The sequence below is a fragment of the Leptodactylus fuscus genome, chromosome 7 (assembly GCF_031893055.1).
Source record: "Leptodactylus fuscus isolate aLepFus1 chromosome 7, aLepFus1.hap2, whole genome shotgun sequence".
Taxonomy (NCBI): Eukaryota; Metazoa; Chordata; class Amphibia; order Anura; family Leptodactylidae; genus Leptodactylus; species Leptodactylus fuscus.
Window position 1 is genome coordinate 28902098 of NC_134271.1, and position 18963 is coordinate 28921060.

Below are 18963 nucleotides of genomic sequence, written 5' to 3' on the forward strand. Positions count from 1 at the left end.
TCTCGGCAGCAACATTTAATAATAGGAAGTCCCTGCGAGTCGTGACATTTAAGAAATCAAATCTTTTTGGGAAAGGCGCTGCTTGAAACCGCACGGACAAATTGGCAGAATGCCACAGCAGTTGGACGCATGTGGAGGGCTAGAGATTTGTGGTGGCGTGGCTGATTGAGCCAGCGCAGCATGCATCCAGATCTGTCCTTGCTTTCACGGCATATTTAAGAATAGACTGATTGAAGGAATGCCAGGTAAGTACAGACATGAGTAAGAACTATTGATGACTAGAGACATTTTGGCATTTAAACCCTTGGCGTGGGTTTATCTCTGGTAGACTTTCCACTAGAAAGACATTATATACCGTAGGAGGTGAGATAAGGCCCACTGGGCCAATGAACGACGCTACACGAGGTTGAGTGGAAACGCAGCCCAAGGCTCCTCAAAATTCTTTTGGGGATGTTGGGAATCGGCCGCCGCCAGGATGAGGTGGCCGAGTGGTTAAGGCGATGGACTGCTACTCCATTGTGCTCTGCATGCATGGGTTCGAATCCCATCCTCGTCGATTCTTTCTGACGTTTCCCACTTGGAAACTTGCTTTGCTGAGCCTCTTTTGTCTGCCAGCGGATGCCCAGAGCACGGACATTCGCAATCACCATTCAAGAAGGGCCGTTGGCAAACTCTGCAATGACGTCTGGATGGATGGTGTGGCCGATGAAGGGGGGCACTAGGAAGTCACCTCTCTTTTCATTTGTCTGGCTTGATGCCATCCTATATCCTCTAAAGAAGGTGGTGGCAGAGTTCCTCCTTTTCCCGCCATTAGCCAATACACATTCTTTATCCCGCCATGGGTCTATCTGTGGGCTGTGGGAAAGGCAAGTTCGATGTCAAACGCCTCCTTATCATTTTGCGTGAAAAGCTGAAAATAGGGAAGGTAGGCACTGCTGAGATTCGAACTCAGGATCTCCTGTTTACTAGACAGGCGCTTTAACCAACTAAGCCACAGCGCCACATGAGGAAGCCGCCGGGTGCCCGGGTTACAATACGGGCGCTTTAACCAACCAAGCCACAGTGCCAAGGAAAGAAAGCGCTGGATCTCCTGTTTACTAGTCAGGCGCTTGAAACGACCAAGCCACAGCGCCCTGCGAATAAACCGCCGCCGGGAAGCCTGCCAAACGGCATCTCTAATGGATGACTCCAATTTCTGCGCGCCTGTATTATTTGACGCAGCCCTTACAGCGTTTGCCTTTTTATCCCATCCTCGCCAGGAGGACCCATGTGGACAATAGAAGTCCCCCCTCCCCTTCCCTTCACGCCCCCCAAACATCCGCAGTGAGTTCACGGGGTTGCCTTTGCAAAAGCTAAGAGACCTTCACTTCTATTCCATACTCGGCAGCAACATTTAATAATAGGAAGTCCCTGCGAGTCGTGACATTTAAGAAATCAAATCTTTTTGGGAAAGGCGCTGCTTGAAACCGCACGGACAAATTGGCAGAATGCCACAGCAGTTGGACGCATGTGGAGGGCTAGAGATTTGTGGTGGCGTGGCTGATTGAGCCAGCGCAGCATGCATCCAGATCTGTCTTGCTTTCACGGCATATTTAAGGAATAGACTGATTGAAGGAATGCCAGGTAAGTACAGACATGAGTAAGAACTATTGATGACTAGAGACATTTTGGCATTTAAACCCTTGGCGTGGGTTTATCTCTGGTAGACTTTCCACTAGAAAGACATTATATACCGTAGGAGGTGAGATAAGGCCCAGTGGGCCAATGAACGACGCTACACGAGGTTGAGTGGAAACGCAGCCCAAGGCTCCTCAAAATTCTTTTGGGGATGTTGGGAATCGGCTGCCGCCAGGACGAGGTGGCTGAGTGGTTAAGGCGATGGACTGCTAATCCATTGTGCTCTGCATGCATGGGTTCGAAACCCATCCTCGTCGATTCTTTCTGACGTTTCCCACTTGGAAACTTGCTTTGCTGAGCCTCTTTTGTCTGCCAGCGGATGCCGAGAGCACGGACATTCGCAATCACCATTCAAGAGGGGCCGTTGGCAAACTCTGCAATGACGTCTGGATGGATGGTGTGGCCGATGAAGGGGGGCACTAGGAAGTCACCTCTCTTTTCATTTGTCTGGCTTGATGCCATCCTATATCCTCTAAAGAAGGTGGTGGCAGAGTTCCTCCTTTTCCCGCCATTAGCCAATACACATTCTTTATCCTGCCATGGGTCTATCTTTGGGCTGTGGGAAAGGCAAGTTCGATGTCAAACGCCTCCTTATCATTTTGCGTGAAAAGCTTAAAATAGGGAAGGTAGGCACTGCTGAGATTCGAACTCAGGATCTCCTGTTTACTAGACAGGCGCTTTAACCAACTAAGCCACAGCGCCACTTGAGGAAGCCGACGGGTGCCCGGGTTACAATACGGGCGCTTTAACCAACCAAGCCACAGTGCCACGGAAAGAAAGCGCTGGATCTCCTGTTTACTAGACAGGCGCTTGAAACGACCAAGCCACAGCGCCCTGCGAATAAACCGCCGCCGGGAAGCCTGCCAAACGGCATCTCTAATGGATGACTCCAATTTCTGCACGCCTGTATTATTTGACGCAGCCCTTACAGCGTTTGCCTTTTTATCCCATCCTCGCCAGGAGGACCCATGTGGACAATAGAAGTCCCCCCTCCCCTTCCCTTCACGCCCCCCAAACATCCGCAGTGAGTTTCACGGGGTTGCCTTTGCAAAAGCTAAGAGACCTTCACTTCTATTCCATACTCGGCAGCAACATTTAATAATAGGAAGTCCCTGCGAGTCGTGACATTTAAGAAATCAAATCTTTTTGGGAAAGGCGCTGCTTGAAACCGCACGGACAAATTGGCAGAATGCCACAGCAGTTGGACGCATGTGGAGGGCTAGAGATTTGTGGTGGCGTGGCTGATTGAGCCAGCGCAGCATGCATCCAGATCTGTCTTGCTTTCACGGCATATTTAAGGAATAGACTGATTGAAGGAATGCCAGGGAAGTACAGACATGAGTAAGAACTATTGATGACTAGAGACATTTTGGCATTTAAACCCTTGGCGTGGGTTTATCTCTGGTAGACTTTCCACTAGAAAGACATTATATACCGTAGGAGGTGAGATAAGGCCCACTGGGCCAATGAACGACGCTACACGAGGTTGAGTGGAAACGCAGCCCAAGGCTCCTCAAAATTCTTTTGGGGATGTTGGGAATCGGCCGCCGCCAGGACGAGGTGGCCGAGTGGTTAAGGCGATGGACTGCTAATCCATTGTGCTCTGCATGCATGGGTTCGAATCCCATCCTCGTCGATTCTTTCTGACGTTTCCCACTTGGAAACTTGCTTTGCTGAGCCTCTTTTGTCTGCCAGCGGATGCCCAGAGCACGGACATTCGCAATCACCATTCAAGAAGGGCCGTTGGCAAACTCTGCAATGACGTCTGGATGGATGGTGTGGCCGATGAAGGGGGGCACTAGGAAGTCACCTCTCTTTTCATTTGTCTGGCTTGATGCCATCCTATATCCTCTAAAGAAGGTGGTGGCAGAGTTCCTCCTTTTCCCGCCATTAGCCAATACACATTCTTTATCCCGCCATGGGTCTATCTTTGGGCTGTGGGAAAGGCAAGTTCGATGTCAAACGCCTCCTTATCATTTTGCGTGAAAAGCTGAAAATAGGGAAGGTAGGCACTGCTGAGATTCGAACTCAGGATCTCCTGTTTACTAGACAGGCGCTTTAACCAACTAAGCCGCAGCGCCACATGAGGAAGCCGCCGGGTGCCCGGGTTATAATATGGGCGCTTTAACCAACCAAGCCACAGTGCCACGGAAAGAAAGCGCTGGATCTCCTGTTTACTAGACAGGCGCTTGAAACGACCAAGCCACAGCGCCCTGCGAATAAACCGCCGCCGGGAAGCCTGCCAAACGGCATCTCTAATGGATGACTCCAATTTCTGCGCGCCTGTATTATTTGACGCAGCCCTTACAGCGTTTGCCTTTTTATCCCATCCTCGCCAGGAGGACCCATGTGGACAATAGAAGTCCCCCCTCCCCTTCCCTTCACGCCCCCCAAACATCCGCAGTGAGTTTCACGGGGTTGCCTTTGCAAAAGCTAAGAGACCTTCACTTCTATTCCATACTCGGCAGCAACATTTAATAATAGGAAGTCCCTGCGAGTCGTGACATTTAAGAAATCAAATCTTTTTGGGAAAGGCGCTGCTTGAAACCGCACGGACAAATTGGCAGAATGCCACAGCAGTTGGACGCATGTGGAGGGCTAGAGATTTGTGGTGGCGTGGCTGATTGAGCCAGCGCAGCATGCATCCAGATCTGTCTTGCTTTCACGGCATATTTAAGGAATAGACTGATTGAAGGAATGCCAGGGAAGTACAGACATGAGTAAGAACTATTGATGACTAGAGACATTTTGGCATTTAAACCCTTGGCGTGGGTTTATCTCTGGTAGACTTTCCACTAGAAAGACATTATATACCGTAGGAGGTGAGATAAGGCCCACTGGGCCAATGAACGACGCTACACGAGGTTGAGTGGAAACGCAGCCCAAGGCTCCTCAAAATTCTTTTGGGGATGTTGGGAATCGGCCGCCGCCAGGACGAGGTGGCCGAGTGGTTAAGGCGATGGACTGCTAATCCATTGTGCTCTGCATGCATGGGTTCGAATCCCATCCTCGTCGATTCTTTCTGACGTTTCCCACTTGGAAACTTGCTTTGCTGAGCCTCTTTTGTCTGCCAGCGGATGCCCAGAGCACGGACATTCGCAATCACCATTCAAGAAGGGCCGTTGGCAAACTCTGCAATGACGTCTGGATGGATGGTGTGGCCGATGAAGGGGGGCACTAGGAAGTCACCTCTCTTTTCATTTGTCTGGCTTGATGCCATCCTATATCCTCTAAAGAAGGTGGTGGCAGAGTTCCTCCTTTTCCCGCCATTAGCCAATACACATTCTTTATCCCGCCATGGGTCTATCTTTGGGCTGTGGGAAAGGCAAGTTCGATGTCAAACGCCTCCTTATCATTTTGCGTGAAAAGCTGAAAATAGGGAAGGTAGGCACTGCTGAGATTCGAACTCAGGATCTCCTGTTTACTAGACAGGCGCTTTAACCAACTAAGCCACAGCGCCACATGAGGAAGCCGCCGGGTGCCCGGGTTACAATACGGGCGCTTTAACCAACCAAGCCACAGTGCCACGGAAAGAAAGCGCTGGATTTCCTGTTTACTAGACAGGCGCTTGAAACGACCAAGCCACAGCGCCCTGCGAATAAACCGCCGCCGGGAAGCCTGCCAAACGGCATCTCTAATGGATGACTCCAATTTCTGCGCGCCTGTATTATTTGACGCAGCCCTTACAGCGTTTGCCTTTTTATCCCATCCTCGCCAGGAGGACCCATGTGGACAATAGAAGTCCCCCCTCCCCTTCCCTTCACGCCCCCCAAACATCCGCAGTGAGTTTCACGGGGTTGCCTTTGCAAAAGCTAAGAGACCTTCACTTCTATTCCATACTCGGCAGCAACATTTAATAATAGGAAGTCCCTGCGAGTCGTGACATTTAAGAAATCAAATCTTTTTGGGAAAGGCGCTGCTTGAAACCGCACGGACAAATTGGCAGAATGCCACAGCAGTTGGACGCATGTGGAGGGCTAGAGATTTGTGGTGGCGTGGCTGATTGAGCCAGCGCAGCATGCATCCAGATCTGTCTTGCTTTCACGGCATATTTAAGGAATAGACTGATTGAAGGAATGCCAGGGAAGTACAGACATGAGTAAGAACTATTGATGACTAGAGACATTTTGGCATTTAAACCCTTGGCGTGTGTTTATCTCTGGTAGACTTTCCATTAGAAAGACATTATATACCGTAGGAGGTGAGATAAGGCCCACTGGGCCAATGAACGACGCTACACGAGGTTGAGTGGAAACGCAGCCCAAGGCTCCTCAAAATTCTTTTGGGGATGTTGGGAATCGGCCGCCGCCAGGACAAGGTGGCCGAGTGGTTAAGGCGATGGACTGCTAATCCATTGTCCTCTGCATGCATGGGTTCGAATCCCATCCTCGTCGATTCTTTCTGACGTTTCCCACTTGGAAACTTGCTTTGCTGAGCCTCTTTTGTCTGCCAGCGGATGCCCAGAGCACGGACATTCGCAATCACCATTCAAGAAGGGCCGTTGGCAAACTCTGCAATGACGTCTGGATGGATGGTGTGGCCGATGAAGGGGGGCACTAGGAAGTCACCTCTCTTTTCATTTGTCTGGCTTGATGCCATCCTATATCCTCTAAAGAAGGTGGTGGCAGAGTTCCTCCTTTTCCCGCCATTAGCCAATACACATTCTTTATCCCGCCATGGGTCTATCTTTGGGCTGTGGGAAAGGCAAGTTCGATGTCAAACGCCTCCTTATCATTTTGCGTGAAAAGCTGAAAATAGGGAAGGTAGGCACTGCTGAGATTCGAACTCAGGATCTCCTGTTTACTAGACAGGCGCTTTAACCAACTAAGCCACAGCGCCACATGAGGAAGCCGCCGGGTGCCCGGGTTACAATATGGGCGCTTTAACCAACCAAGCCACAGTGCCACGGAAAGAAAGCGCTGGATCTCCTGTTTACTAGACAGGCGCTTGAAACGACCAAGCCACAGCGCCCTGCGAATAAACCGCCGCCGGGAAGCCTGCCAAACGGCATCTCTAATGGATGACTCCAATTTCTGCGCGCCTGTATTATTTGACGCAGCCCTTACAGCGTTTGCCTTTTTATCCCATCCTCGCCAGGAGGACCCATGTGGACAATAGAAGTCCCCCCTCCCCTTCCCTTCACGCCCCCCAAACATCCGCAGTGAGTTTCACGGGGTTGCCTTTGCAAAAGCTAAGAGACCTTCACTTCTATTCCATACTCGGCAGCAACATTTAATAATAGGAAGTCCCTGCGAGTCGTGACATTTAAGAAATCAAATCTTTTTGGGAAAGGCGCTGCTTGAAACCGCACGGACAAATTGGCAGAATGCCACAGCAGTTGGACGCATGTGGAGGGCTAGAGATTTGTGGTGGCGTGGCTGATTGAGCCAGCGCAGCATGCATCCAGATCTGTCTTGCTTTCACGGCATATTTAAGGAATAGACTGATTGAAGGAATGCCAGGGAAGTACAGACATGAGTAAGAACTATTGATGACTAGAGACATTTTGGCATTTAAACCCTTGGCGTTTGTTTATCTCTGGTAGACTTTCCACTAGAAAGACATTATATACCGTAGGAGGTGAGATAAGGCCCACTGGGCCAATGAACGACGCTACACGAGGTTGAGTGGAAACGCAGCCCAAGGCTCCTCAAAATTCTTTTGGGGATGTTGGGAATCGGCCGCCGCCAGGACGAGGTGGCCGAGTGGTTAAGGCGATGGACTGCTAATCCATTGTGCTCTGCATGCATGGGTTCGAATCCCATCCTCGTCGATTCTTTCTGACGTTTCCCACTTGGAAACTTGCTTTGCTGAGCCTATTTTGTCTGCCAGCGGATGCCCAGAGCACGGACATTCGCAATCACCATTCAAGAAGGGCCGTTGGCAAACTCTGCAATGACGTCTCTATGGATGGTGTGGCCGATGAAGGGGGGCACTAGGAAGTCACCTCTCTTTTCATTTGTCTGGCTTGATGCCATCCTATATCCTCTAAAGAAGGTGGTGGCAGAGTTCCTCCTTTTCCCGCCATTAGCCAATACACATTCTTTATCCCGCCATGGGTCTATCTTTGTGCTGTGGGAAAGGCAAGTTTGATGTCAAACGCCTCCTTATCATTTTGCGTGAAAAGCTGAAAATAGGGAAGGTAGGCACTGCTGAGATTCGAACTCAGGATCTCCAGTTTACTAGAAAGGCGCTTTAACCAAGTAAGCCACAGCGCCACATGAGGAAGCCGCCGGGTGCCCGGGTTACAATACGGGCGCTTTAACCAACCAAGCCACAGTGCCACGGAAAGAAAGCGCTGGATCTCCTGTTTACTAGTCAGGCGCTTGAAACGACCAAGCCACAGCGCCCTGCGAATAAACCGCCGCCGGGAAGCCTGCCAAACGGCATCTCTAATGGATGACTCCAATTTCTGCGCGCCTGTATTATTTGACGCAGCCTTTACAGCGTTTGCCTTTTTATCCCATCCTCGCCAGGAGGACCCATGTGGACAATAGAAGTCCCCCCTCCCCTTCCCTTCACGCCCCCCAAACATCCGCAGTGAGTTTCACGGGGTTGCCTTTGCAAAAGCTAAGAGACCTTCACTTCTATTCCATACTCGGCAGCAACATTTAATAATAGGAAGTCCCTGCGAGTCGTGACATTTAAGAAATCAAATCTTTTTGGGAAAGGCGCTGCTTGAAACCGCACGGACAAATTGGCAGAATGCCACAGCAGTTGGACGCATGTGGAGGGCTAGAGATTTGTGGTGGCGTGGCTGATTGAGCCAGCGCAGCATGCATCCAGATCTGTCTTGCTTTCACGGCATATTTAAGGAATAGACTGATTGAAGGAATGCCAGGTAAGTACAGACATGAGTAAGAACTATTGATGACTAGAGACATTTTGGCATTTAAACCCTTGGCGTGGGTTTATCTCTGGTAGACTTTCCACTAGAAAGACATTATATACCGTAGGAGGTGAGATAAGGCCCAGTGGGCCAATGAACGACGCTACACGAGGTTGAGTGGAAACGCAGCCCAAGGCTCCTCAAAATTCTTTTGGGGATGTTGGGAATCGGCCGCCGCCAGGATGAGGTGGCCGAGTGGTTAAGGCGATGGACTGCTACTCCATTGTGCTCTGCATGCATGGGTTCGAATCCCATCCTCGTCGATTCTTTCTGACGTTTCCCACTTGGAAACTTGCTTTGCTGAGCCTCTTTTGTCTGCCAGCGGATGCCCAGAGCACGGACATTCGCAATCACCATTCAAGAAGGGCCGTTGGCAAACTCTGCAATGACGTCTGGATGGATGGTGTGGCCGATGAAGGGGGGCACTAGGAAGTCACCTCTCTTTTCATTTGTCTGGCTTGATGCCATCCTATATCCTCTAAAGAAGGTGGTGGCAGAGTTCCTCCTTTTCCCGCCATTAGCCAATACACATTCTTTATCCCGCCATGGGTCTATCTTTGGGCTGTGGGAAAGGCAAGTTCGATGTCAAACGCCTCCTTATCATTTTGCGTGAAAAGCTGAAAATAGGGAAGGTAGGCACTGCTGAGATTCGAACTCAGGATCTCCTGTTTACTAGACAGGCGCTTTAACCAACTAAGCCACAGCGCCACATGAGGAAGCCGCCGGGTGCCCGGGTTACAATACGGGAGCTTTAACCAACCAAGCCACAGTGCCACGGAAAGAAAGCGCTGGATCTCCTGTTTACTAGTCAGGCGCTTGAAACGACCAAGCCACAGCGCCCTGCGAATAAACCGCCGCCGGGAAGCCTGCCAAACGGCATCTCTAATGGATGACTCCAATTTCTGCGCGCCTGTATTATTTGACGCAGCCCTTACAGCGTTTGCCTTTTTATCCCATCCTCGCCAGGAGGACCCATGTGGACAATAGAAGTCCCCCCTCCCCTTCCCTTCACGCCCCCCAAACATCCGCAGTGAGTTTCACGGGGTTGCCTTTGCAAAAGCTAAGAGACCTTCACTTCTATTCCATACTCGGCAGCAACATTTAATAATAGGAAGTCCCTGCGAGTCGTGACATTTAAGAAATCAAATCTTTTTGGGAAAGGCGCTGCTTGAAACCGCACGGACAAATTGGCAGAATGCCACAGCAGTTGGACGCATGTGGAGGGCTAGAGATTTGTGGTGGCGTGGCTGATTGAGCCAGCGCAGCATGCATCCAGATCTGTCTTGCTTTCACGGCATATTTAAGGAATAGACTGATTGAAGGAATGCCAGGGAAGTACAGACATGAGTAAGAACTATTGATGACTAGAGACATTTTGGCATTTAAACCCTTGGCGTGGGTTTATCTCTGGTAGACTTTCCACTAGAAAGACATTATATACCGTAGGAGGTGAGATAAGGCCCACTGGGCCAATGAACGACGCTACACGAGGTTGAGTGGAAACGCAGCCCAAGGCTCCTCAAAATTCTTTTGGGGATGTTGGGAATCGGCCGCCGGCAGGACGAGGTGGCCGAGTGGTTAAGGCGATGGACTGCTAATCCATTGTGCTCTGCATGCATGGGTTCGAATCCCATCCTCGTCGATTCTTTCTGACGTTTCCCACTTGGAAACTTGCTTTGCTGAGCCTCTTTTGTCTGCCAGCGGATGCCCAGAGCACGGACATTCGCAATCACCATTCAAGAAGGGCCGTTGGCAAACTCTGCAATGACGTCTGGATGGATGGTGTGGCCGATGAAGGGGGGCACTAGGAAGTCACCTCTCTTTTCATTTGTCTGGCTTGATGCCATCCTATATCCTCTAAAGAAGGTGGTGGCAGAGTTCCTCCTTTTCCCGCCATTAGCCAATACACATTCTTTATCCCGCCATGGGTCTATCTTTGGGCTGTGGGAAAGGCAAGTTCGATGTCAAACGCCTCCTTATCATTTTGCGTGAAAAGCTGAAAATAGGGAAGGTAGGCACTGCTGAGATTCGAACTCAGGATCTCCTGTTTACTAGACAGGCGCTTTAACCAACTAAGCCACAGCGCCACATGAGGAAGCCGCAGGGTGCCCGGGTTATAATATGGGCGCTTTAACCAACCAAGCCACAGTGCCACGGAAAGAAAGCGCTGGATCTCCTGTTTACTAGACAGGCGCTTGAAACGACCAAGCCACAGCGCCCTGCGAATAAACCGCCGCCGGGAAGCCTGCCAAACGGCATCTCTAATGGATGACTCCAATTTCTGCGCGCCTGTATTATTTGACGCAGCCCTTACAGCGTTTGCCTTTTTATCCCATCCTCGCCAGGAGGACCCATGTGGACAATAGAAGTCCCCCCTCCCCTTCCCTTCACGCCCCCCAAACATCCGCAGTGAGTTTCACGGGGTTGCCTTTGCAAAAGCTAAGAGACCTTCACTTCTATTCCATACTCGGCAGCAACATTTAATAATAGGAAGTCCCTGCGAGTCGTGACATTTAAGAAATCAAATCTTTTTGGGAAAGGCGCTGCTTGAAACCGCACGGACAAATTGGCAGAATGCCACAGCAGTTGGACGCATGTGGAGGGCTAGAGATTTGTGGTGGCGTGGCTGATTGAGCCAGCGCAGCATGCATCCAGATCTGTCTTGCTTTCACGGCATATTTAAGGAATAGACTGATTGAAGGAATGCCAGGGAAGTACAGACATGAGTAAGAACTATTGATGACTAGAGACATTTTGGCATTTAAACCCTTGGCGTGGGTTTATCTCTGGTAGACTTTCCACTAGAAAGACATTATATACCGTAGGAGGTGAGATAAGGCCCAGTGGGCCAATGAACGACGCTACACGAGGTTGAGTGGAAACGCAGCCCAAGGCTCCTCAAAATTCTTTTGGGGATGTTGGGTATCGGCCGCCGCCAGGACGAGGTGGCCGAGTGGTTAAGGCGATGGACTGCTAATCCATTGTGCTCTGCATGCATGGGTTCGAATCCCATCCTCGTCGATTCTTTCTGACGTTTCCCACTTGGAAACTTGCTTTGCTGAGCCTCTTTTGTCTGCCAGCGGATGCCCAGAGCACGGACATTCGCAATCACCATTCAAGAAGGGCCGTTGGCAAACTCTGCAATGACGTCTGGATGGATGGTGTGGCCGATGAAGGGGGGCACTAGGAAGTCACCTCTCTTTTCATTTGTCTGGCTTGATGCCATCCTATATCCTCTAAAGAAGGTGGTGGCAGAGTTCCTCCTTTTCCCGCCATTAGCCAATACACATTCTTTATCCCGCCATGGGTCTATCTTTGGGCTGTGGGAAAGGCAAGTTCGATGTCAAACGCCTCCTTATCATTTTGCGTGAAAAGCTGAAAATAGGGAAGGTAGGCACTGCTGAGATTCGAACTCAGGATCTCCTGTTTACTAGACAGGCGCTTTAACCAACTAAGCCACAGCGCCACATGAGGAAGCCGCAGGGTGCCCGGGTTATAATATGGGCGCTTTAACCAACCAAGCCACAGTGCCACGGAAAGAAAGCGCTGGATCTCCTGTTTACTAGACAGGCGCTTGAAACGACCAAGCCACAGCGCCCTGCGAATAAACCGCCGCCGGGAAGCCTGCCAAACGGCATCTCTAATGGATGACTCCAATTTCTGCGCGCCTGTATTATTTGACGCAGCCCTTACAGCGTTTGCCTTTTTATCCCATCCTCGCCAGGAGGACCCATGTGGACAATAGAAGTCCCCCCTCCCCTTCCCTTCACGCCCCCCAAACATCCGCAGTGAGTTTCACGGGGTTGCCTTTGCAAAAGCTAAGAGACCTTCACTTCTATTCCATACTCGGCAGCAACATTTAATAATAGGAAGTCCCTGCGAGTCGTGACATTTAAGAAATCAAATCTTTTTGGGAAAGGCGCTGCTTGAAACCGCACGGACAAATTGGCAGAATGCCACAGCAGTTGGACGCATGTGGAGGGCTAGAGATTTGTGGTGGCGTGGCTGATTGAGCCAGCGCAGCATGCATCCAGATCTGTCTTGCTTTCACGGCATATTTAAGGAATAGACTGATTGAAGGAATGCCAGGGAAGTACAGACATGAGTAAGAACTATTGATGACTAGAGACATTTTGGCATTTAAACCCTTGGCGTGGGTTTATCTCTGGTAGACTTTCCACTAGAAAGACATTATATACCGTAGGAGGTGAGATAAGGCCCAGTGGGCCAATGAACGACGCTACACGAGGTTGAGTGGAAACGCAGCCCAAGGCTCCTCAAAATTCTTTTGGGGATGTTGGGTATCGGCCGCCGCCAGGACGAGGTGGCCGAGTGGTTAAGGCGATGGACTGCTAATCCATTGTGCTCTGCATGCATGGGTTCGAATCCCATCCTCGTCGATTCTTTCTGACGTTTCCCACTTGGAAACTTGCTTTGCTGAGCCTCTTTTGTCTGCCAGCGGATGCCCAGAGCACGGACATTCGCAATCACCATTCAAGAAGGGCCGTTGGCAAACTCTGCAATGACGTCTGGATGGATGGTGTGGCCGATGAAGGGGGGCACTAGGAAGTCACCTCTCTTTTCATTTGTCTGGCTTGATGCCATCCTATATCCTCTAAAGAAGGTGGTGGCAGAGTTCCTCCTTTTCCCGCCATTAGCCAATACACATTCTTTATCCCGCCATGGGTCTATCTTTGGGCTGTGGGAAAGGCAAGTTCGATGTCAAACGCCTCCTTATCATTTTGCGTGAAAAGCTGAAAATAGGGAAGGTAGGCACTGCTGAGATTCGAACTCAGGATCTCCTGTTTACTAGACAGGCGCTTTAACCAACTAAGCCACAGCGCCACATGAGGAAGCCGCAGGGTGCCCGGGTTATAATATGGGCGCTTTAACCAACCAAGCCACAGTGCCACGGAAAGAAAGCGCTGGATCTCCTGTTTACTAGACAGGCGCTTGAAACGACCAAGCCACAGCGCCCTGCGAATAAACCGCCGCCGGGAAGCCTGCCAAACGGCATCTCTAATGGATGACTCCAATTTCTGCGCGCCTGTATTATTTGACGCAGCCCTTACAGCGTTTGCCTTTTTATCCCATCCTCGCCAGGAGGACCCATGTGGACAATAGAAGTCCCCCCTCCCCTTCCCTTCACGCCCCCCAAACATCCGCAGTGAGTTTCACGGGGTTGCCTTTGCAAAAGCTAAGAGACCTTCACTTCTATTCCATACTCGGCAGCAACATTTAATAATAGGAAGTCCCTGCGAGTCGTGACATTTAAGAAATCAAATCTTTTTGGGAAAGGCGCTGCTTGAAACCGCACGGACAAATTGGCAGAATGCCACAGCAGTTGGACGCATGTGGAGGGCTAGAGATTTGTGGTGGCGTGGCTGATTGAGCCAGCGCAGCATGCATCCAGATCTGTCTTGCTTTCACGGCATATTTAAGGAATAGACTGATTGAAGGAATGCCAGGGAAGTACAGACATGAGTAAGAACTATTGATGACTAGAGACATTTTGGCATTTAAACCCTTGGCGTGGGTTTATCTCTGGTAGACTTTCCACTAGAAAGACATTATATACCGTAGGAGGTGAGATAAGGCCCAGTGGGCCAATGAACGACGCTACACGAGGTTGAGTGGAAACGCAGCCCAAGGCTCCTCAAAATTCTTTTGGGGATGTTGGGTATCGGCCGCCGCCAGGACGAGGTGGCCGAGTGGTTAAGGCGATGGACTGCTAATCCATTGTGCTCTGCATGCATGGGTTCGAATCCCATCCTCGTCGATTCTTTCTGACGTTTCCCACTTGGAAACTTGCTTTGCTGAGCCTCTTTTGTCTGCCAGCGGATGCCCAGAGCACGGACATTCGCAATCACCATTCAAGAAGGGCCGTTGGCAAACTCTGCAATGACGTCTGGATGGATGGTGTGGCCGATGAAGGGGGGCACTAGGAAGTCACCTCTCTTTTCATTTGTCTGGCTTGATGCCATCCTATATCCTCTAAAGAAGGTGGTGGCAGAGTTCCTCCTTTTCCCGCCATTAGCCAATACACATTCTTTATCCCGCCATGGGTCTATCTTTGGGCTGTGGGAAAGGCAAGTTCGATGTCAAACGCCTCCTTATCATTTTGCGTGAAAAGCTGAAAATAGGGAAGGTAGGCACTGCTGAGATTCGAACTCAGGATCTCCTGTTTACTAGACAGGCGCTTTAACCAACTAAGCCACAGCGCCACATGAGGAAACCGCCGGGTGCCCGGGTTACAATACGGGCGCTTTAACCAACCAAGCCACAGTGCCACGGAAAGAAAGTGCTGGATCTCCTGTTTACTAGACAGGCGCTTGAAACGACCAAGCCACAGCGCCCTGCGAATAAACCGCCGCCGGAAAGCCTGCCAAACGGCATCTCTAATGGATGACTCCAATTTCTGCGCGCCTGTATTATTTGACGCAGCCCTTACAGCGTTTGCCTTTTTATCCCATCCTCGCCAGGAGGACCCATGTGGACAATAGAAGTCCCCCCTCCCCTTCCCTTCACGCCCCCCAAACATCCGCAGTGAGTTTCACGGGGTTGCCTTTGCAAAAGCTAAGAGACCTTCACTTCTATTCCATACTCGGCAGCAACATTTAATAATAGGAAGTCCCTGCGAGTCGTGACATTTAAGAAATCAAATCTTTTTGAGAAAGGCGCTGCTTGAAACCGCACGGACAAATTGGCAGAATGCCACAGCAGTTGGACGCATGTGGAGGGCTAGAGATTTGTGGTGGCGTGGCTGATTGAGCCAGCGCAGCATGCATCCAGATCTGTCTTGCTTTCACGGCATATTTAAGGAATAGACTGATTGAAGGAATGCCAGGGAAGTACAGACATGAGTAAGAACTATTGATGACTAGAGACATTTTGGCATTTAAACCCTTGGCGTGTGTTTATCTCTGGTAGACTTTCCACTAGAAAGACATTATATACCGTAGGAGGTGAGATAAGGCCCAGTGGGCCAATGAACGACGCTACACGAGGTTGAGTGGAAACGCAGCCCAAGGCTCCTCAAAATTCTTTTGGGGATGTTGGGAATCGGCCGCCGCCAGGACGAGGTGGCCGAGTGGTTAAGGCGATGGACTGCTAATCCATTGTGCTCTGCATGCATGGGTTCGAATCCCATCCTCGTCGATTCTTTCTGACGTTTCCCACTTGGAAACTTGCTTTGCTGAGCCTCTTTTGTCTGCCAGCGGATGCCCAGAGCACGGACATTCGCAATCACCATTCAAGAAGGGCCGTTGGCAAACTCTGCAATGACGTCTGGATGGATGGTGTGGCCGATGAAGGGGGGCACTAGGAAGTCACCTCTCTTTTCATTTGTCTGGCTTGATGCCATCCTATATCCTCTAAAGAAGGTGGTGGCAGAGTTCCTCCTTTTCCCGCCATTAGCCAATACACATTCTTTATCCCGCCATGGGTCTATCTTTGGGCTGTGGGAAAGGCAAGTTCGATGTCAAACGCCTCCTTATCATTTTGCGTGAAAAGCTGAAAATAGGGAAGGTAGGCACTGCTGAGATTCGAACTCAGGATCTCCTGTTTACTAGACAGGCGCTTTAACCAACTAAGCCACAGCGCCACATGAGGAAGCCGCCGGGTGCCCGGGTTACAATATGGGCGCTTTAACCAACCAAGCCACAGTGCCACGGAAAGAAAGCGCTGGATCTCCTGTTTACTAGACAGGCGCTTGAAACGACCAAGCCACAGCGCCCTGCGAATAAACCGCCGCCGGGAAGCCTGCCAAACGGCATCTCTAATGGATGACTCCAATTTCTGCGCGCCTGTATTATTTGACGCAGCCCTTACAGCGTTTGCCTTTTTATCCCATCCTCGCCAGGAGGACCCATGTGGACAATAGAAGTCCCCCCTCCATTTCCCTTAACGCCCCCCAAACATCCGCAGTGAGTTTCACGGGGTTGCCTTTGCAAAAGCTAAGAGACCTTCACTTCTATTCCATACTCGGCAGCAACATTTAATAATAGGAAGTCCCTGCGAGTCGTGACATTTAAGAAATCAAATCTTTTTGGGAAAGGCGCTGCTTGAAACCGCACGGACAAATTGGCAGAATGCCACAGCAGTTGGACGCATGTGGAGGGCTAGAGATTTGTGGTGGCGTGGCTGATTGAGCCAGCGCAGCATGCATCCAGATCTGTCTTGCTTTCACGGCATATTTAAGGAATAGACTGATTGAAGGAATGCCAGGGAAGTACAGACATGAGTAAGAACTATTGATGACTAGAGACATTTTGGCATTTAAACCCTTGGCGTGGGTTTATCTCTGGTAGACTTTCCACTAGAAAGACATTATATACCGTAGGAGGTGAGATAAGGCCCAGTGGGCCAATGAACGATGCTACACGAGGTTGAGTGGAAACGCAGCCCAAGGCTCCTCAAAATTCTTTTGGGGATGTTGGGAATCGGCCGCCGCCAGGAAGAGGTGGCCGAGTGGTTAAGGCGATGGACTGCTAATCCATTGTGCTCTGCATGCATGGGTTCGAATCCCATCCTCGTCGATTCTTTCTGACGTTTCCCACTTGGAAACTTGCTTTGCTGAGCCTATTTTGTCTGCCAGCGGATGCCCAGAGCACGGACATTCGCAATCACCATTCAAGAAGGGCCGTTGGCAAACTCTGCAATGACGTCTCTATGGATGGTGTGGCCGATGAAGAGGGGCACTAGGAAGTCACCTCTCTTTTCATTTGTCTGGCTTGATGCCATCCTATATCCTCTAAAGAAGGTGGTGGCAGAGTTCCTCCTTTTCCCGCCATTAGCCAATACACATTCTTTATCCCGCCATGGGTCTATCTTTGTGCTGTGGGAAAGGCAAGTTTGATGTCAAACGCCTCCTTATCATTTTGCGTGAAAAGCTGAAAATAGGGAAGGTAGGCACTGCTGAGATTCGAACTCAGGATCTCCAGTTTACTAGAAAGGCGCTTTAACCAAGTAAGCCACAGCGCCACATGAGGAAGCCGCCGGGTGCCCGGGTTACAATACGGGCGCTTTAACCAACCAAGCCACAGTGCCACGGAAAGAAAGCGCTGGATCTCCTGTTTACTAGTCAGGCGCTTGAAACGACCAAGCCACAGCGCCCTGCGAATAAACCGCCGCCGGGAAGCCTGCCAAACGGCATCTCTAATGGATGACTCCAATTTCTGCGCGCCTGTATTATTTGACGCAGCCCTTACAGCGTTTGCCTTTTTATCCCATCCTCGCCAGGAGGACCCATGTGGACAATAGAAGTCCCCCCTCCCCTTCCCTTCACGCCCCCCAAACATCCGCAGTGAGTTTCACGGGGTTGCCTTTGCAAAAGCTAAGAGACCTTCACTTCTATTCCATACTCGGCAGCAACATTTAATAATAGGAAGTCCCTGCGAGTCGTGACATTTAAGAAATCAAATCTTTTTGGGAAAGGCGCTGCTTGAAACCGCACGGACAAATTGGCAGAATGCCACAGCAGTTGGACGCATGTGGAGGGCTAGAGATTTGTGGTGGCGTGGCTGATTGAGCCAGCGCAGCATGCATCCAGATCTGTCTTGCTTTCACGGCATATTTAAGGAATAGACTGATTGAAGGAATGCCAGGTAAGTACAGACATGAGTAAGAACTATTGATGACTAGAGACATTTTGGCATTTAAACCCTTGGCGTGGGTTTATCTCTGGTAGACTTTCCACTAGAAAGACATTATATACCGTAGGAGGTGAGATAAGGCCCACTGGGCCAATGAACGACGCTACACGAGGTTGAGTGGAAACGCAGCCCAAGGCTCCTCAAAATTCTTTTGGGGATGTTGGGAATCGGCCGCCGCCAGGATGAGGTGGCCGAGTGGTTAAGGCGATGGACTGCTACTCCATTGTGCTCTGCATGCATGGGTTCGAATCCCATCCTCGTCGATTCTTTCTGACGTTTCCCACTTGGAAACTTGCTTTGCTGAGCCTCTTTTGTCTGCCAGCGGATGCCCAGAGCACGGACATTCGCAATCACCATTCAAGAAGGGCCGTTGGCAAACTCTGCAATGACGTCTGGATGGATGGTGTGGCCGATGAAGGGGGGCACTAGGAAGTCACCTCTCTTTTCATTTGTCTGGCTTGATGCCATCCTATATCCTCTAAAGAAGGTGGTGGCAGAGTTCCTCCTTTTCCCGCCATTAGCCAATACACATTCTTTATCCCGCCATGGGTCTATCTGTGGGCTGTGGGAAAGGCAAGTTCGATGTCAAACGCCTCCTTATCATTTTGCGTGAAAAGCTGAAAATAGGGAAGGTAGGCACTGCTGAGATTCGAACTCAGGATCTCCTGTTTACTAGACAGGCGCTTTAACCAACTAAGCCACAGCGCCACATGAGGAAGCCGCCGGGTGCCCGGGTTACAATAC

At 50.4% G+C, this 18963-nt stretch overlaps 25 non-coding genes across 25 annotated transcripts; 13 read left to right on the forward strand and 12 right to left on the reverse strand.

Annotated features, from left to right (window-relative positions):
* The first annotated feature begins 474 nt into the window (after nucleotides 1-474).
* Nucleotides 475-556, forward strand: TRNAS-GCU (transfer RNA serine (anticodon GCU)). Its single transcript has one exon. It is a non-coding gene; the product is annotated as a tRNA-Ser (tRNA).
* Nucleotides 557-927: 371 nt separating this feature from the next.
* On the reverse strand, nucleotides 928-1001 carry TRNAT-AGU (transfer RNA threonine (anticodon AGU)). The gene has a single exon. It is a non-coding gene; the product is annotated as a tRNA-Thr (tRNA).
* An 851-nt stretch (nucleotides 1002-1852) lies between these two features.
* TRNAS-GCU (transfer RNA serine (anticodon GCU)) lies at nucleotides 1853-1934 on the forward strand. Its single transcript has one exon. It is a non-coding gene; the product is annotated as a tRNA-Ser (tRNA).
* A 371-nt stretch (nucleotides 1935-2305) lies between these two features.
* On the reverse strand, nucleotides 2306-2379 carry TRNAT-AGU (transfer RNA threonine (anticodon AGU)). Its single transcript has one exon. It is a non-coding gene; the product is annotated as a tRNA-Thr (tRNA).
* An 852-nt stretch (nucleotides 2380-3231) lies between these two features.
* Nucleotides 3232-3313, forward strand: TRNAS-GCU (transfer RNA serine (anticodon GCU)). Its single transcript has one exon. It is a non-coding gene; the product is annotated as a tRNA-Ser (tRNA).
* Nucleotides 3314-3684: 371 nt separating this feature from the next.
* Nucleotides 3685-3758, reverse strand: TRNAT-AGU (transfer RNA threonine (anticodon AGU)). The gene has a single exon. It is a non-coding gene; the product is annotated as a tRNA-Thr (tRNA).
* An 852-nt stretch (nucleotides 3759-4610) lies between these two features.
* Nucleotides 4611-4692, forward strand: TRNAS-GCU (transfer RNA serine (anticodon GCU)). The gene has a single exon. It is a non-coding gene; the product is annotated as a tRNA-Ser (tRNA).
* A 371-nt stretch (nucleotides 4693-5063) lies between these two features.
* On the reverse strand, nucleotides 5064-5137 carry TRNAT-AGU (transfer RNA threonine (anticodon AGU)). The gene has a single exon. It is a non-coding gene; the product is annotated as a tRNA-Thr (tRNA).
* An 852-nt stretch (nucleotides 5138-5989) lies between these two features.
* On the forward strand, nucleotides 5990-6071 carry TRNAS-GCU (transfer RNA serine (anticodon GCU)). Its single transcript has one exon. It is a non-coding gene; the product is annotated as a tRNA-Ser (tRNA).
* Nucleotides 6072-6442: 371 nt separating this feature from the next.
* Nucleotides 6443-6516, reverse strand: TRNAT-AGU (transfer RNA threonine (anticodon AGU)). Its single transcript has one exon. It is a non-coding gene; the product is annotated as a tRNA-Thr (tRNA).
* An 852-nt stretch (nucleotides 6517-7368) lies between these two features.
* Nucleotides 7369-7450, forward strand: TRNAS-GCU (transfer RNA serine (anticodon GCU)). The gene has a single exon. It is a non-coding gene; the product is annotated as a tRNA-Ser (tRNA).
* Nucleotides 7451-8747: 1297 nt separating this feature from the next.
* TRNAS-GCU (transfer RNA serine (anticodon GCU)) lies at nucleotides 8748-8829 on the forward strand. The gene has a single exon. It is a non-coding gene; the product is annotated as a tRNA-Ser (tRNA).
* A 371-nt stretch (nucleotides 8830-9200) lies between these two features.
* On the reverse strand, nucleotides 9201-9274 carry TRNAT-AGU (transfer RNA threonine (anticodon AGU)). Its single transcript has one exon. It is a non-coding gene; the product is annotated as a tRNA-Thr (tRNA).
* Nucleotides 9275-10126: 852 nt separating this feature from the next.
* On the forward strand, nucleotides 10127-10208 carry TRNAS-GCU (transfer RNA serine (anticodon GCU)). Its single transcript has one exon. It is a non-coding gene; the product is annotated as a tRNA-Ser (tRNA).
* A 371-nt stretch (nucleotides 10209-10579) lies between these two features.
* Nucleotides 10580-10653, reverse strand: TRNAT-AGU (transfer RNA threonine (anticodon AGU)). The gene has a single exon. It is a non-coding gene; the product is annotated as a tRNA-Thr (tRNA).
* An 852-nt stretch (nucleotides 10654-11505) lies between these two features.
* On the forward strand, nucleotides 11506-11587 carry TRNAS-GCU (transfer RNA serine (anticodon GCU)). The gene has a single exon. It is a non-coding gene; the product is annotated as a tRNA-Ser (tRNA).
* A 371-nt stretch (nucleotides 11588-11958) lies between these two features.
* On the reverse strand, nucleotides 11959-12032 carry TRNAT-AGU (transfer RNA threonine (anticodon AGU)). Its single transcript has one exon. It is a non-coding gene; the product is annotated as a tRNA-Thr (tRNA).
* An 852-nt stretch (nucleotides 12033-12884) lies between these two features.
* Nucleotides 12885-12966, forward strand: TRNAS-GCU (transfer RNA serine (anticodon GCU)). Its single transcript has one exon. It is a non-coding gene; the product is annotated as a tRNA-Ser (tRNA).
* Nucleotides 12967-13337: 371 nt separating this feature from the next.
* On the reverse strand, nucleotides 13338-13411 carry TRNAT-AGU (transfer RNA threonine (anticodon AGU)). Its single transcript has one exon. It is a non-coding gene; the product is annotated as a tRNA-Thr (tRNA).
* An 852-nt stretch (nucleotides 13412-14263) lies between these two features.
* On the forward strand, nucleotides 14264-14345 carry TRNAS-GCU (transfer RNA serine (anticodon GCU)). The gene has a single exon. It is a non-coding gene; the product is annotated as a tRNA-Ser (tRNA).
* A 371-nt stretch (nucleotides 14346-14716) lies between these two features.
* TRNAT-AGU (transfer RNA threonine (anticodon AGU)) lies at nucleotides 14717-14790 on the reverse strand. Its single transcript has one exon. It is a non-coding gene; the product is annotated as a tRNA-Thr (tRNA).
* Nucleotides 14791-15642: 852 nt separating this feature from the next.
* TRNAS-GCU (transfer RNA serine (anticodon GCU)) lies at nucleotides 15643-15724 on the forward strand. The gene has a single exon. It is a non-coding gene; the product is annotated as a tRNA-Ser (tRNA).
* Nucleotides 15725-16095: 371 nt separating this feature from the next.
* Nucleotides 16096-16169, reverse strand: TRNAT-AGU (transfer RNA threonine (anticodon AGU)). Its single transcript has one exon. It is a non-coding gene; the product is annotated as a tRNA-Thr (tRNA).
* A 2231-nt stretch (nucleotides 16170-18400) lies between these two features.
* On the forward strand, nucleotides 18401-18482 carry TRNAS-GCU (transfer RNA serine (anticodon GCU)). Its single transcript has one exon. It is a non-coding gene; the product is annotated as a tRNA-Ser (tRNA).
* A 371-nt stretch (nucleotides 18483-18853) lies between these two features.
* Nucleotides 18854-18927, reverse strand: TRNAT-AGU (transfer RNA threonine (anticodon AGU)). The gene has a single exon. It is a non-coding gene; the product is annotated as a tRNA-Thr (tRNA).
* Between the last annotated feature and the right edge of the window lie 36 nt (nucleotides 18928-18963).